Source organism: Panthera onca, chromosome C1 (genome assembly GCF_046562875.1).
Source record: "Panthera onca isolate mPanOnc1 chromosome C1, mPanOnc1 haplotype 2, whole genome shotgun sequence".
In the NCBI taxonomy this organism is placed as follows: domain Eukaryota; kingdom Metazoa; phylum Chordata; class Mammalia; order Carnivora; family Felidae; genus Panthera; species Panthera onca.
The window spans coordinates 91905354-91917891 of record NC_138346.1 but is presented as its reverse complement, the minus strand read 5'-3'; the positions used below and the strand labels follow the sequence as shown (position 1 = coordinate 91917891).

The 12538-nt window shown below is 34.8% G+C and overlaps 1 protein-coding gene across 4 annotated transcripts in view; it reads right to left on the bottom strand.

Annotated features, from left to right (window-relative positions):
* The window catches only part of LOC132673441 (small ribosomal subunit protein uS2-like), a 133336-nt gene that overhangs the window by 85839 nt on the left and 34959 nt on the right, over nt 1-12538 (bottom strand). For 2 of the 4 annotated variants that reach the window (XR_013557327.1, XR_013557326.1), the window contains exon 1: nt 7961-9039. The exons of 1 other annotated variant lie outside the window; for it this stretch is intronic. The gene's annotated coding sequence lies outside the window, so the exon portion shown is untranslated. Of the gene's footprint in view, nt 1-7960; nt 9040-12538 lie in introns of those variants that run through there. One more of the 4 variants, XM_078451336.1, reaches the window with a different exon arrangement.

Genomic DNA, 12538 nt, shown 5'->3' with positions numbered 1-12538 from the left:
GGGTACTGAAAGGATCTGAAGAATTTACTGGGGACTTCCTTGACCTGAGTTAGGTTCCTTGAACAAATATTTCTTTTTAAATAGTGTAGAATGATTTTCAAACCATTTTGAAACAAAATATACAGAATTCTTTTTATTATCAATGGAGTTTAATAACTTTTTATCTATACCCATTATCTCATCTGACCCTCACAATCCTCTAAGATGCATGGAATATGTGTTGCTAGGTTCCTTTGACAGAGGTTGAAAATTAAAAGCAGACAAGTTAAGCAGTTTTCTCAAAATCACACAGGTTAATTCCAAAACCAATCCCAACCTAAGCATACTAATTAATATCCAAAACAGATCACACTAATTTTATCACTAAGAACTAACAAGCTAAAGTACTTTTTCTTCCCTGTACCATAAGCCAGCCTTAGTTGCTTAATCAAAAAATAAAATGAACAAAGCCCCAAGTTTGAGAAAGCTAATCATAATCACCATTAAAAAATACTTATTAGACATTTTATATCTAAAACAAATTTTTTTCTTTACTATCCTCCTCCAGCACCTGAAAACTTTTTCACTAAAATTCTTGATCATTCCTATGTTATTCAGGCTTCAACTATTAAAACTGAAAACAAAACAACAGTCTCCTAAAAACCAGATTCCATTTTCCCCACTGTATTTGCTTTGCTTCAAATATCCATGCATAAAACTAAAATAAATGATACAGCCACTGTTCTTATACCTATATCATTAGATTTTCTTCCCTTAAAAGCTAAGTCTTAGGGATTTGGAAATGGCACTAATTTCAATTCAGTTGTTCTTTTGTTCATTAATAGTTTAAAAATTAACTGTGTTAAATTTCATTCACCTAAATCTGGTTTGGAAATGCTGTTTTCCCATCTACATTTGAGGCCAATTTCAAGTCCATCTGGCCCCATCAACCAACTGATGTTTACAACAGTGTCAAATCAGCTAGAATTGTGCACGTCTAAATTGACTATCAAGAAATTCAAGGCTAAATTTCAAATGCCTTTGGGCTAAATTAGGGATTCCCAAATTTACTGATGATAAAAAATAACCTGGGGCCATTGTTAAAAATATAGATTTCTAGATTTTTCTGGGATCCCCAGTTGTAAGAATTGTCCCTAGATTATTACCTTGCTCAACTAATTTTGGGAAACAGTGTTCATTTTAAGTGAAAATCAAATATAATGCAGGAATCCTGGTTGCCTTTTTTTAAAGATCTTAAAGGTTCATCTTAATTCAAGAAATTAAAATTAATTTATGTCAGTAGAACTTGAAAAAATAAAAATAGTATGAAATACGGCTATTTCCCACTACATAAAATCTTTTACAAAATTTTGGTTATAATTTTGTCTATAGGCATCAATCCTTTTTAAAATCAGTGATTCACAAGGAGCTAAGCCAGGTATAGCACTGTGCTTGGCACAGAGTGTTTAAACATTTTTTTCACTAAAGAATGAATGGAGAGACTGACTCAAGTCCCTACCTCTCCATAAAGTTCTCACCCACCTTTCTAATATCCTTTTCTCATATGCCTGTTATAAATATAGCTTACTCCACCCCCACAAAGCACTTGATCCAATTATATTCTATTGGTCCTGTAAGGCAGCACAATGTAGTAAAAAGAAATATGGCTTTAGATTCAGACACATATGGACAAATTTCTCAAATTCTAATCTACAAAATGAGGATTGCAAAGTATCTTAGGATTGTTAAGGGGATTAAATGAGCAATGTCTGCCAAGACATTGTCTGCCTAAACTATAAACTACTTGAAAACATGAATCTTTGTCTTCTCAGCACTAAAAACAATGCCAAGGTCACTGTAAGAGCTTTGTTTATTGCATTCTCCTTCCATCCTTCCTTCCTTCAATAATCTACTAATCCCTCAAAATCAGAAACGAGGTCTTACATTGCCCCATCCTTGCCCTATCCTTCATCAGTTACACTGAGCACATAATATATGCTCAAAGAATTGTTGATTTAGAAATAACAAAAAGGGGCACCTGAGTGGCTCAGTCAGTTAAAAGTCCCACTTTGGCTCAGATCACGATCTCCTGGTTCATGGGTTAGAGCCCTGCATCAGGCCCTGTGCTGACAGCTCAGAGCCTTCAGATTCTGTGTCTCCCTCTCTCTCTCTCTCTGCCCCTTCCCCACTCACACTCTGTCTCTCTCTCTCTCTCTCTCTCTCTGCCTCTCCCCTGCTCACACTCTGCCTCTCTCTCAAAAATAAATAAACATTACAAAAAATTTTTTAAAATGTATTATAAATAGCAAAAAGAAATGGCACAGAAAAATAAGAGATGAGGAAGAGGGAAAGATGGAACACTGAAGGAAAAAAGAAAAAATACAAAGAAAAAGAACTGCATATATTAGGAAGAATTGTCTTATTCTCAATAGTTCTCCCAGGTGTCATGGAACTAACCCTCAGTGCAGATCAAAATTAGCATCCTAAGATTGCAAAGCAGAAGCTGTTTCTCACAGAAATAATTGTTTGCAATTTTTTTATACTTCTAATAACTTAGGTTTCAGAACCAAGAGTAAATGTTTGATTTTACCTACACTGCACATTATTCTCTCTGTAATATAGTTTTTATTTGCTCAGGCATCTGTGCTTATTTGTAAAAGCTCAAAGTTTCTTGCAAATATAATTCGTGTAATTTTTTTAATGTTTATCTTTGAGAGAGAGAGAGACAGACAGACAGACAGACAGACAGACAGAATGTGAGTGGGGGAGGGGCAGAGAGAGAGACACACACAGAATCTGAAGCAGGCTCCAGGCTCTGAGCTGTCAGCACAGAGCTGACATGAGGCTAGAATTCACAGCCGCAAGATCATGACCTGAACTGAAGTCAGACATTTAACTGACTGAGCCACCCAGGCACCCCTAATTTATGTAATTTTTAACCTTTAAAGTCAAATGGAAAGAAAAAGTGAGAATTATATACTATGAGTATACCAGAAATCTTCACATTCTTTGCTCCAAAGGAGGGGGAAAATGAAAACAAGTAGGAAAAATTTTTTTGGTGGTTTTCATTAATTAGTATCAGTGTTTTAGAAGTCATTTACAGTGGCCTCATTTTACAGATGAGACCCAAAACTGATACCCAAAGAGGTTAAGTGACTCATATAAGAACAAATAAGTCAAAATTCCAAGCAGGAAAAATAATTTACACTTCTAGAAATGTTATAGAATTCTTACATTTTAGATTCATAAGTGATCTTAGAAACTCATAAGACTAACATATCACTCCCAATAGAAATACCCAAGAGGATATTCCTGATGGTGCTGCCTGAAGCGTACCTGTGAGAGCTAATCACTCCCTTACAGTTAGGCTTCCCATTCAATTTATGACATTTCATTTTTGTATCAAACTATAATATACCTCCCTCTACCTTTTATTCCTAGTTCTGATTTTTAAAGGGGTGGATTAATTCTGCCCTTTCTCCTCATGGTATTTCACTGCTGTTCAAGCATTTATTATATTCCAGATTTCCAAATATTTTATAATCTTGGTCTCCTCCAGATATTCTCTAGTCAGTATTTATATGGATGAGAATGATAATAAAGATGAAAATAATAATGAGAACAACCTACACTTATTGAGTGATTTCTATGTGTCAGACATTGTGAAAAATCATTAGCATTTATTATCTCTGTTTTGTTCTGCTACATGACCACATCACCTAGAAGACTGCCTGGCACATGTCACACATTCAACAAGTATCGGTAGATTGAAGGCATCCTTATCAAAACTTCCAACTTATATGTTGCATGCAAAGACTCTCAAAATTACAAGTCCTCCCCACAACTCTCTCCCCAACATCTTATCTAGATGTTCAGCAGAAAACAGAAATACAATCCCTGATCTCCTGTCACTCCTAGTCCACTCCACCCATGGCTTTCCCTACCACATTTGATGGAAACTCCATCACTGCTCAGTGAAAAATCCTTGGAATCAACACTGACTCTTCTCTTTCAGTGTGTCAGAAAATCCTAATGGCAAAATACTCTATTTTTTTTTTTTTTTACTTAAAAAAAAGTCCCTGATTATTTTACTCCTCCACTCAAAACCTAGGAATGATTCTCTATTTCACTTAGAGGAAAAGCCAAGTCTTACAATGACCTATCATGTCTTGCCTTAATCTACCACTCTGTTACCTTTTTAACCTCATCTTCATTAACTCACCAAACCTAAAAATTCTATGACAGCTTGCTACCCCTATTACGGATCAGGAGACTAAGACTCAATGAAGTTGAATAATTAATCTAAGATTAAAAGGCCAGTGAATGGCATGCAAGATGTAAACTCAAGTAATTGTTTACATTATCATTCATACGTTATCATTATCATCATCCCATCTGCTTAATCAAGAAGCAACTTGATTTTCATTGCAGAACGTTGAGGAGGCTCAGAAACTGGTGGTACTGGTACTCCTAAAAATAGAAGATGAATGGGGGGGGGGGTTGAGAACAGGAAGATTCACTAAAAGTCTCATTAAAATTCCACTCTCCATCTTGTATAGCCAAGCAATGGGTCCTCCCAACCTTGGAAGAAGAATGGAGGTTACATGATGGTGATGGTGAGCCAGGATACTGGATTGGAGGACACTGGGCATTAGAGAGGGCACATGGAGCCATACCATTCCCCAGTATAAAATAAGGAAGTATTTTTCCTTATATTTCTCATCATTATTCCTATGAACATTTCAAAAACAAATTTTAGAGTATTAGCATGGAGGAGTATAGACCTGTCTAAACAGCTTAGTCAAAAAATTAATGAAAATGACAACTCTGCATTCAAAGACAAACTATTTAATGACTAATTTTTTTAATTGGTTCTAGACTGAGACCTTGTATACCAAGTTTCAGCCTGGAGAAAATTTTCTATGCTGCAGTTATGAACCTCTGATAATAGAAGATTTAATGGAATTTCAAATAGGCCATTAATTGTAACATGCCAATATAATAACAAGAAGATTAAAATATGTCTAAACTAAACAAGTTCAATACAGCTTAAATACTTTGCTTGAAATTAAACTTTCCCAAGTATATATTTTGATATCAAATCTTGAATAGTTAAATACTAAAACTGATAGCAAAAGTTTTTGGTGGCAAATCTCCATAAAATATGCCTGAAGAGCTTACTTTGAATATAACAACTTTGCAACCATATGAATTAGAAACTAGATTAAGTATTAAATAATTGGGGATAAGTTAGTTGTAGTATATGTATATTTATAATTTTTATGCTTTTCAAAAAAATTGAGGGGAAATGTAATTTTTTTCAGAGTAAATTATGAGATGTTTGTGACTTCTAATTTATTTCCCACAAAATAAGTTTACAAAGTAGGAAACGATTGGATCCTAACAGACTACTGTTATTGAGTATATTGAGTATAAACCTCTGAAAAATAGATGTATATAGAGAGAAGCTCATTCTATGGTTATAAAGGAAAAATTATGAGTTGTAATAGTTACTGTGTTTTCTTTTCTTTAAGGGTGGTGCAGTGGTGTTGGAAAGAATTATATATATTCCAGCTGCATTTTGAGGTTGGTATCAAAAAGACTTGTTGGTGAGTTGGATGTGGGAGGTGAGGAGAAGGAGAAATTAAAGATTATGAATAACTTCCTGGTTTGAACAAATGATAAAAGATGATGTTCTTTACTGAAAGCAGATAAGGGTAGGGTGAACAGGTTTGTGGGGTGTGGAATTATGAGTTCTGTTTGGGACTTCCTAAGTTTGAGAAGCTTGTGAGTCATCCAACTGGTGAAAGCAAGTAGGATGTTGAATATCCCAGTCTGGAGTCATTGCTACTAAATCAGCAACAGTGAACACAATGTTGGTCAGTGTTGACATTACTTATGCACAGAGTAAGTGGCCATCCTTAATAGTGGTGTGATATAGCAGGAAAGTCAAGCAGAAAGTGAGGAAATCTGGTTCTTGTTTCCTCCCTTTAATTTTTTAGATGTGGCATTCATTCTACTTTCTAGAACTCAAAATGGTGCAATTGTTTATAATATATACTCCAAATTCAGGATACTGGGGTCAAATTCCAACTATACCTCTTACTAATTGCATAAGTTCATAAAAGGTACTTCAGTTCTCTATGCCTTGAATACCTTATCTATAAAAAGGGAGTATCATTATAACTATTTCACAACGTTGTTTTGAGAATTAATGTTTGTTTACACACACATCACTTAATACCTGGAATATAAATGCTATTTATGTGTTTGCTATTATTATGATTATAAGAAGGATTAGTCTACAATAATATTTTTCAACCTTTATCTATGGATAAGATCTTTGTTGAAAATATTATGCAGAAACCCAATATGTAAAAGAAATAAAGACAGAATATCTATGGCTGGAAGGCAGGACCTGGATCATCCCCACATCTCCCAGCTTAGTCCTGTTCCTTCCCTTTCCCACCAGAATATCAACTGAGAAAGATCTGTGGAACTTCTGAAAACCACCAGACTAGATAATCTCTCAAAAGTGAGAGAAAAATAAAGATCTTTTCAGACATACAAACAACGAAGACTCCACCATCCATAAATCTCACTAAAAGAACTCTATACTTTGACAATAAGAGAAGTGAAGCTGGAAGTGCAGTCCACCTTACTGGAGTGATGCCTCTTCTCCACTCTTAGCTTTAGTATCATATGGAAGATCCTCCAGCACATCACAATCCTGGCCTTACTCAGCCCACTTCATCAGCAGCTTACTCAATCCTCCTCTGAGGAAGAGTGAGTTAACATGGCTGGAAAACTTGAAAGGAGATACTGTGCTGAAAGGAGGCAGTTTCTTATTCTTCTCTTCTGCTTGGACCTAGGCTGCCCTCAGTGAAGTACTTTATAGGGCACATAGGGACCAAGTGTAGGGAGTCCTGCACTCATCCAGCACTTCCCACAACTTGGTTACTTACTAGGTACCTACTAGGACAATAGTTCTGGGGATCTGGTATTAGGAAGCCCACTTGTCCACCAATTCTTCCTATATCAGCTCTGGTAAAAAAAAAAAAAAAAAAAATGCCATAGTTTGGTCTCCACATACCTTACATTTTTGTCTTATTTCTCAATTGGCTTCAAACTTGGATGAGGAATAAGTGTGTTATTTAGAAGACCTACTTGGCCTCCAATAGCGTGGGACAAAACAAAACAAAAAACAATGAACTCAGAACTGCATCAAATATACTGGCAAATTCTTGAGATAAGAAAGGTCCAAATCACACACACACAAATTTTTTTATCTAGTCCTAAGTAAGTTGGATTTTATCCTACAAGCAGGCAAAAGCCATTAGCACATTTTCAATCAAAGGTGACATGACCCAATTAGTATTTTGATTATTTTCTTAGATATGGTCATCATAGAAGGAAGAAGCAATGAAAAATGGGATCAGTTTAGAAAGAGAAGATGTCATTTTCTGAAGGCCAAATTCACCTGCTTTATAACTTTGCCTAGGGCTGTCATATTTTTCTAACCTATTGTCTAATTTTGAACAGCTGGTCAACTAGCTCAGTAATATTTTATTAAGCCAAGCAATTAGGTAAGCAAATCTTGAACTGAGTTTGGAGTCTTTATCACTGAATATCAAAATATGCTTTACAACTTTCCATTAAAAAAATTTAAGATATGCTGTTTCTCTTCTGACCAAAGTTTACATTTTCATGGTTTATCTATGGACAAAATTTTAAAAGACAAAATATTGATGGTCACAAAGTGATGGCTTCAAAGTTAAATTTGTGCTATAAAATAGACCATTTGTCATTCACAGAATTAGCACAATATTAATTTTTTATATAAAACAGATGCATACTATGTTGCTTCAGGTTTTGTGTTTGTTTGTTTTTTTTTTTTTCCATCTCTGGAGACAATTTTCTAGCAATATCAGAGTAGTTCACATGCCTAAGGATACCTCTAAGCCAACACTTGGTCCCTTACCTTTCTGAGTCTTCTATTTTGGTGACATTCCTCTGAGCAAGATACTTCCATCTCATCAAAGGCAACGGATTTTGACCCTGAGATAAAGTTACTGGTTTTTGCCACAAACATGTAATAAGTTCGCTGGATATTCAGTGCTGTATGAGGCATTGATGTACTGGGATGAGCAAGCAAGACATGATGCACTTCATGTTTCTAAAAAAACTTTCAGTCTCCTGGGGGCATCAAAAACACAAATAGAAACAGCAGTGATAATAACATCCCAATGTCACTTCCTAATGGTTCTTCCTTCCATCAGAAAATCCCAGAATCGTCTTCTACCTGATGAGGAACTTTGTGGGGAAAATACAACAAACAGAAAAGACACTTAGCTAGCAAACCAGACGATCAACTAGGGTTATAAATGTCATCAGATTGCCTTACCTACAAGTGGGGTCACTTGGGGACTTAAGTTCTTTAGCTCTTTTGTTGTTATTGTTTGTTTTGTTGTATTTTTCTCAACATAGCTGCTATGTAGCTCCCTTTCTTTGTTGACTACATTCATCTCCCCAACAGGGTCTTCTTTTCCAAAGTGCAGGCCTAGCTATTTCTATAATCCAGCTATTTCTCTTACCCATCAATCCATAGGAGACATAATATATTTAATAAAGGAACTTTTTCAGTAACAGAAATCCTAACCAAAGTAGTTGAAACAAAGACTTTTCTTTCTAACTGAGAACGTCAAACAATCAACTTCAGGTACTTCAACTTTGTCCTCAAGCGTTTGACTTTCTTACTCTTTGTTTTCTCTGGGCAGATTCTCCCCCCACAAAGTGGCAAACATAGCCAGGAAGAGCTCTTGGATTACATCATCCTTATTAAGTAATAATCTTATCTCCTCCTCCCACAAGTCATGCCCCATTGTCTCTTTCCTCAAAGCTACAGCAAAAATTTGGGGATTGTTCACCAGAAAGATGCTAGGAAGAAAAAAATGTATAGCCACTTCACACAGAACTCTTCTAATATTGTCTAAGATTTTTTTTTAACTAAAGAACACAACATGATTAAATTACAGTGAAAAGGAACTATGTAGCTTAAAAATTTTTGTGAACTTCTCTCTGGAGTTCATGGAAATGTAAAATGGAATTAAGTCTGCTATTTCTTAGCTCCTTTCACTGATTCATTTCTCATTGTACTCATTTAGAAACATCTCTACCCAATTCCTTTATTTAAGTTTTGTTTTCCAGAATGATGCTCATGGGCTTTCCCAACATCTTTGTTGGCATTCTTTCTTTCTGATTCATAGATACAATATCAGAATGGAATTATGTAGCTGCTAGTTATAGATGATAGATTCCAAGAGAACCAAGTAAAATTTATTTTCCTTCTCATAGAAAAATCATACGCTATTTAGATCTAATGTCTTCTAACTTCATATAGGAAAGTAAACTTACTTAACTCCTTGATGGTTGACCTGTTCTTTACTCCAACATTCTTTAACAATGGTTGCCAAACACAGAGCTATAAAGCTGTCTCCATGGACCAGAATATAGCAAGTGCCAAGCTTTGAGAGAGGGCAGATTTCCATCACACTAACCAAGATGAAGATTGCACACGTTCCCCTCAGCTGAGCTTGTCCATTGGCCCAGCCATTCCCCCATGCTACAGAAAAGTGAAAATAATGTAAAATATTCAGTCTACCACTTGTAGGTGTGAAGAAAATAAATCTTCCTCATGTGGTTGGGAGAAGGTATCAACACTGTAGTATTATAACAATAGAACATTACCTGAGTATGTTCAAGATGGAAATGACAGCATGGCCAAAGGAAATATTTAATGCAAAGTAAAAGAATCCAACTTGCAAGAAATTATAGCTTAAAATGAGAAAAAAAAATCTTATAATTGTCTCAAGCTATAGACAAACTTAAAAAGGATATAAATTCAATTTTTTAAAAAATTACTCAAAAAGGAATTGATAACACAACAGTATGAGATACAATGGTAATTTGCCAATCTGAGAAAAAATAACTGAGGATGGATAACATTGTTCTCTGGCTGTAACAGTTTTTGGCTCTTCTCTCTTCCTTTAAATAAAATTGAGCTGATAAATGATAAACTAGGAAAATGAAGTGGATTCATTCTTTTGAGGATATTCCCTAGGACACTGCCTGTTTCTTTTGAAAATTAGACCTTCCTTAAAATTTGGAAAGATAAGACTTCATGAAGACACTGGTGGGTACTTGGCAAATGTGTATGTGTATATAAATAGACACACATACACCACCAGTGGAAAGGACTAAATATTTGAGACTTGTTGAAGAGTTAAAATCTTTGATAAATTGACAAGTATGTGCTAGTTATTCTCATTGGCAACCTCCCACCCACCATTGCTACTACCACCATTCTCTCCTCCCCCTCTATCCTGCTTCTAGTCCAGGGGAAGTTGACCCCTGAACCTTTATCACCTTTGTTCCCATGCCCTTTGGCTTCAATATGGACAGGAGATCAGAGGGTAGGGAGCGGGAGAAGCTTAGGTAGTTCTTCTCCTCTCTCCACATTTACACACACAACTCTGGCAATAGATGTGACCTCCACAATTCTAGCTTACATTGGAGGGACCCCTCTTCCATATGTCTACTATTAGTGGACTCCACAAACACTATTTTCTCCTCTTGTCCCTGCAGTCCTAGAGTTGGTAATTGCTTCAAGTGCTTATAAGTCTCTGGGATCTTACTCTTTCTTTGTTTCTGTTTGTTTTGTTTTGTTTTGTTTTTAAATTTTATCTTAGCCTTGCCTCCACACTAACTAATTTTGTCTCTAATATCTCTAAATTGTAAGCATCTAGGGTGAATTCTGTTTTCTGCCAGGATCTTGAATTGTAACAACAAAATTGATCTTGGTGAAACTGAGAAAAAGAAATACATTTGAAAAAGCAAAAAAAATTAAAAAGGCTCTACTGCATATGGAATTGCTCTCAAAGAAAAGGTTAGAAATAATAATGATGCAAAAAAAAGGAAGAAAGAAAAATCTAAGAGATTAAAGAAAAGCTAATAGATATGATAGATAGGTAAAAAGGGTCTAACAAATATATTAGATCATAAAGAATTAAAAAAATAAAGCAGAAAGAACATATTTGAAAATATGAAACAGAAAAATTTCCCTGAAATGAAGAAAATAAATGGTGCATACTGGAGAAGCACACTGTTTTCAAAGTAAACTTGATGCAGAAAATCTCTAGTTATGCTATTCCCTATATGCTAGTTATAATAGTATCAAGAATAAAGAAAAAATATCCAAGCATAAAACAGAAAAAGTCAGTCACTATCATGAGAGAAGAAATCACACTGGCCTCTGACTCTTTGACAGCAGAGCTTGGGTCTATAGAGTTCTAAGGGAAAGAAAATCATCATTATAGTACATAATATTTCTATATGGTAAAAAAAAAAAAAAAGATAATGTAAGATAATGTTTAAGTAAATCTGGAAAGTGGATAGAGGGAGATGAGAGAAAATACGTGACTGCTAATATCCTCATTATATAATAGCAGGAAATCACTCCATTCTATTAAAATTGAGACCTTAAAAAAAATGGTTCCAATTTCTTAAAGTTTGTTTTTTCCAAAATTTCTTTCATAACCTTAGATGAGACTTTTAGGAGTTATCTTTTATATAGAAGGAAGAAATAAGTATTTGAAGTTAACACTTCCATCAGGATTTGGGAGAAGGGGGACAGGTATTATTTGTTTTCATTTTTTCTTTTTTGGTCAAAAAAAAGTTTGCCTTTTTTTTTACATTAGAAAGAGATATATAATATAATCATATTTAAAAGTATTTTTTCAGGGTGCCTGAGTGGTTCAGTCAGTTGAATGCGCGACTCTTGATTTAGGCTCAGGTCATGATCCCAGGGTCGTGGTATGGAGCCCTGCATGAGGGCCTCTTTAAGATTTTCTCTCTCTCTTCCTCCCCTTCTCCACCCCACCTAAATTTCTCTAAAAAAATGTTTTTTTTAAGTATTTTTTCTTCCTGTGTATCTTTCCATTTTTAAAACAAATGTGACTGGATGAAGTTCATTTAATATTTCTTTCTATGTGGTGCTACTTAACTGATATTTAAATCTTTGTGCTTTTCTGCAGTATTTGAATATTTATAATAAATAAACTTAATATTTATAAGAAAAGATAGAATAATTTATTTTATTAAAAATAAGCCTGAAAACAAGCCAAAATGTTAACATTAGTAAATCTGGTGTGGAGAGAAATGAATCATTTTGATGTTCTTTTGCTTTTAATAAAAGTTTTCTATTTAATGTCTTTGCAAAACAACATACTAGATTTCAGTTGAGGAGATATAGAAAGGTTCAATAATTTGAGACTGAATATTGTAGGATAAAGAGTACTCCAGCTTTAGACTGATCCTAAATTAAAAATCAATTACCTACTGTTGCATGATAAAGTCAATGCAAAGTTAGGTGGTATAAAGTGACCATTATTTTGTATACTTATGACTCTGTAGGTCAGGGATTTAGGCAATGCACAGTGAGATTGACTTGTTTCTGGTGGCTTAAACACCTGAAGGATGGCTGGAATGACTCAACTGAGGC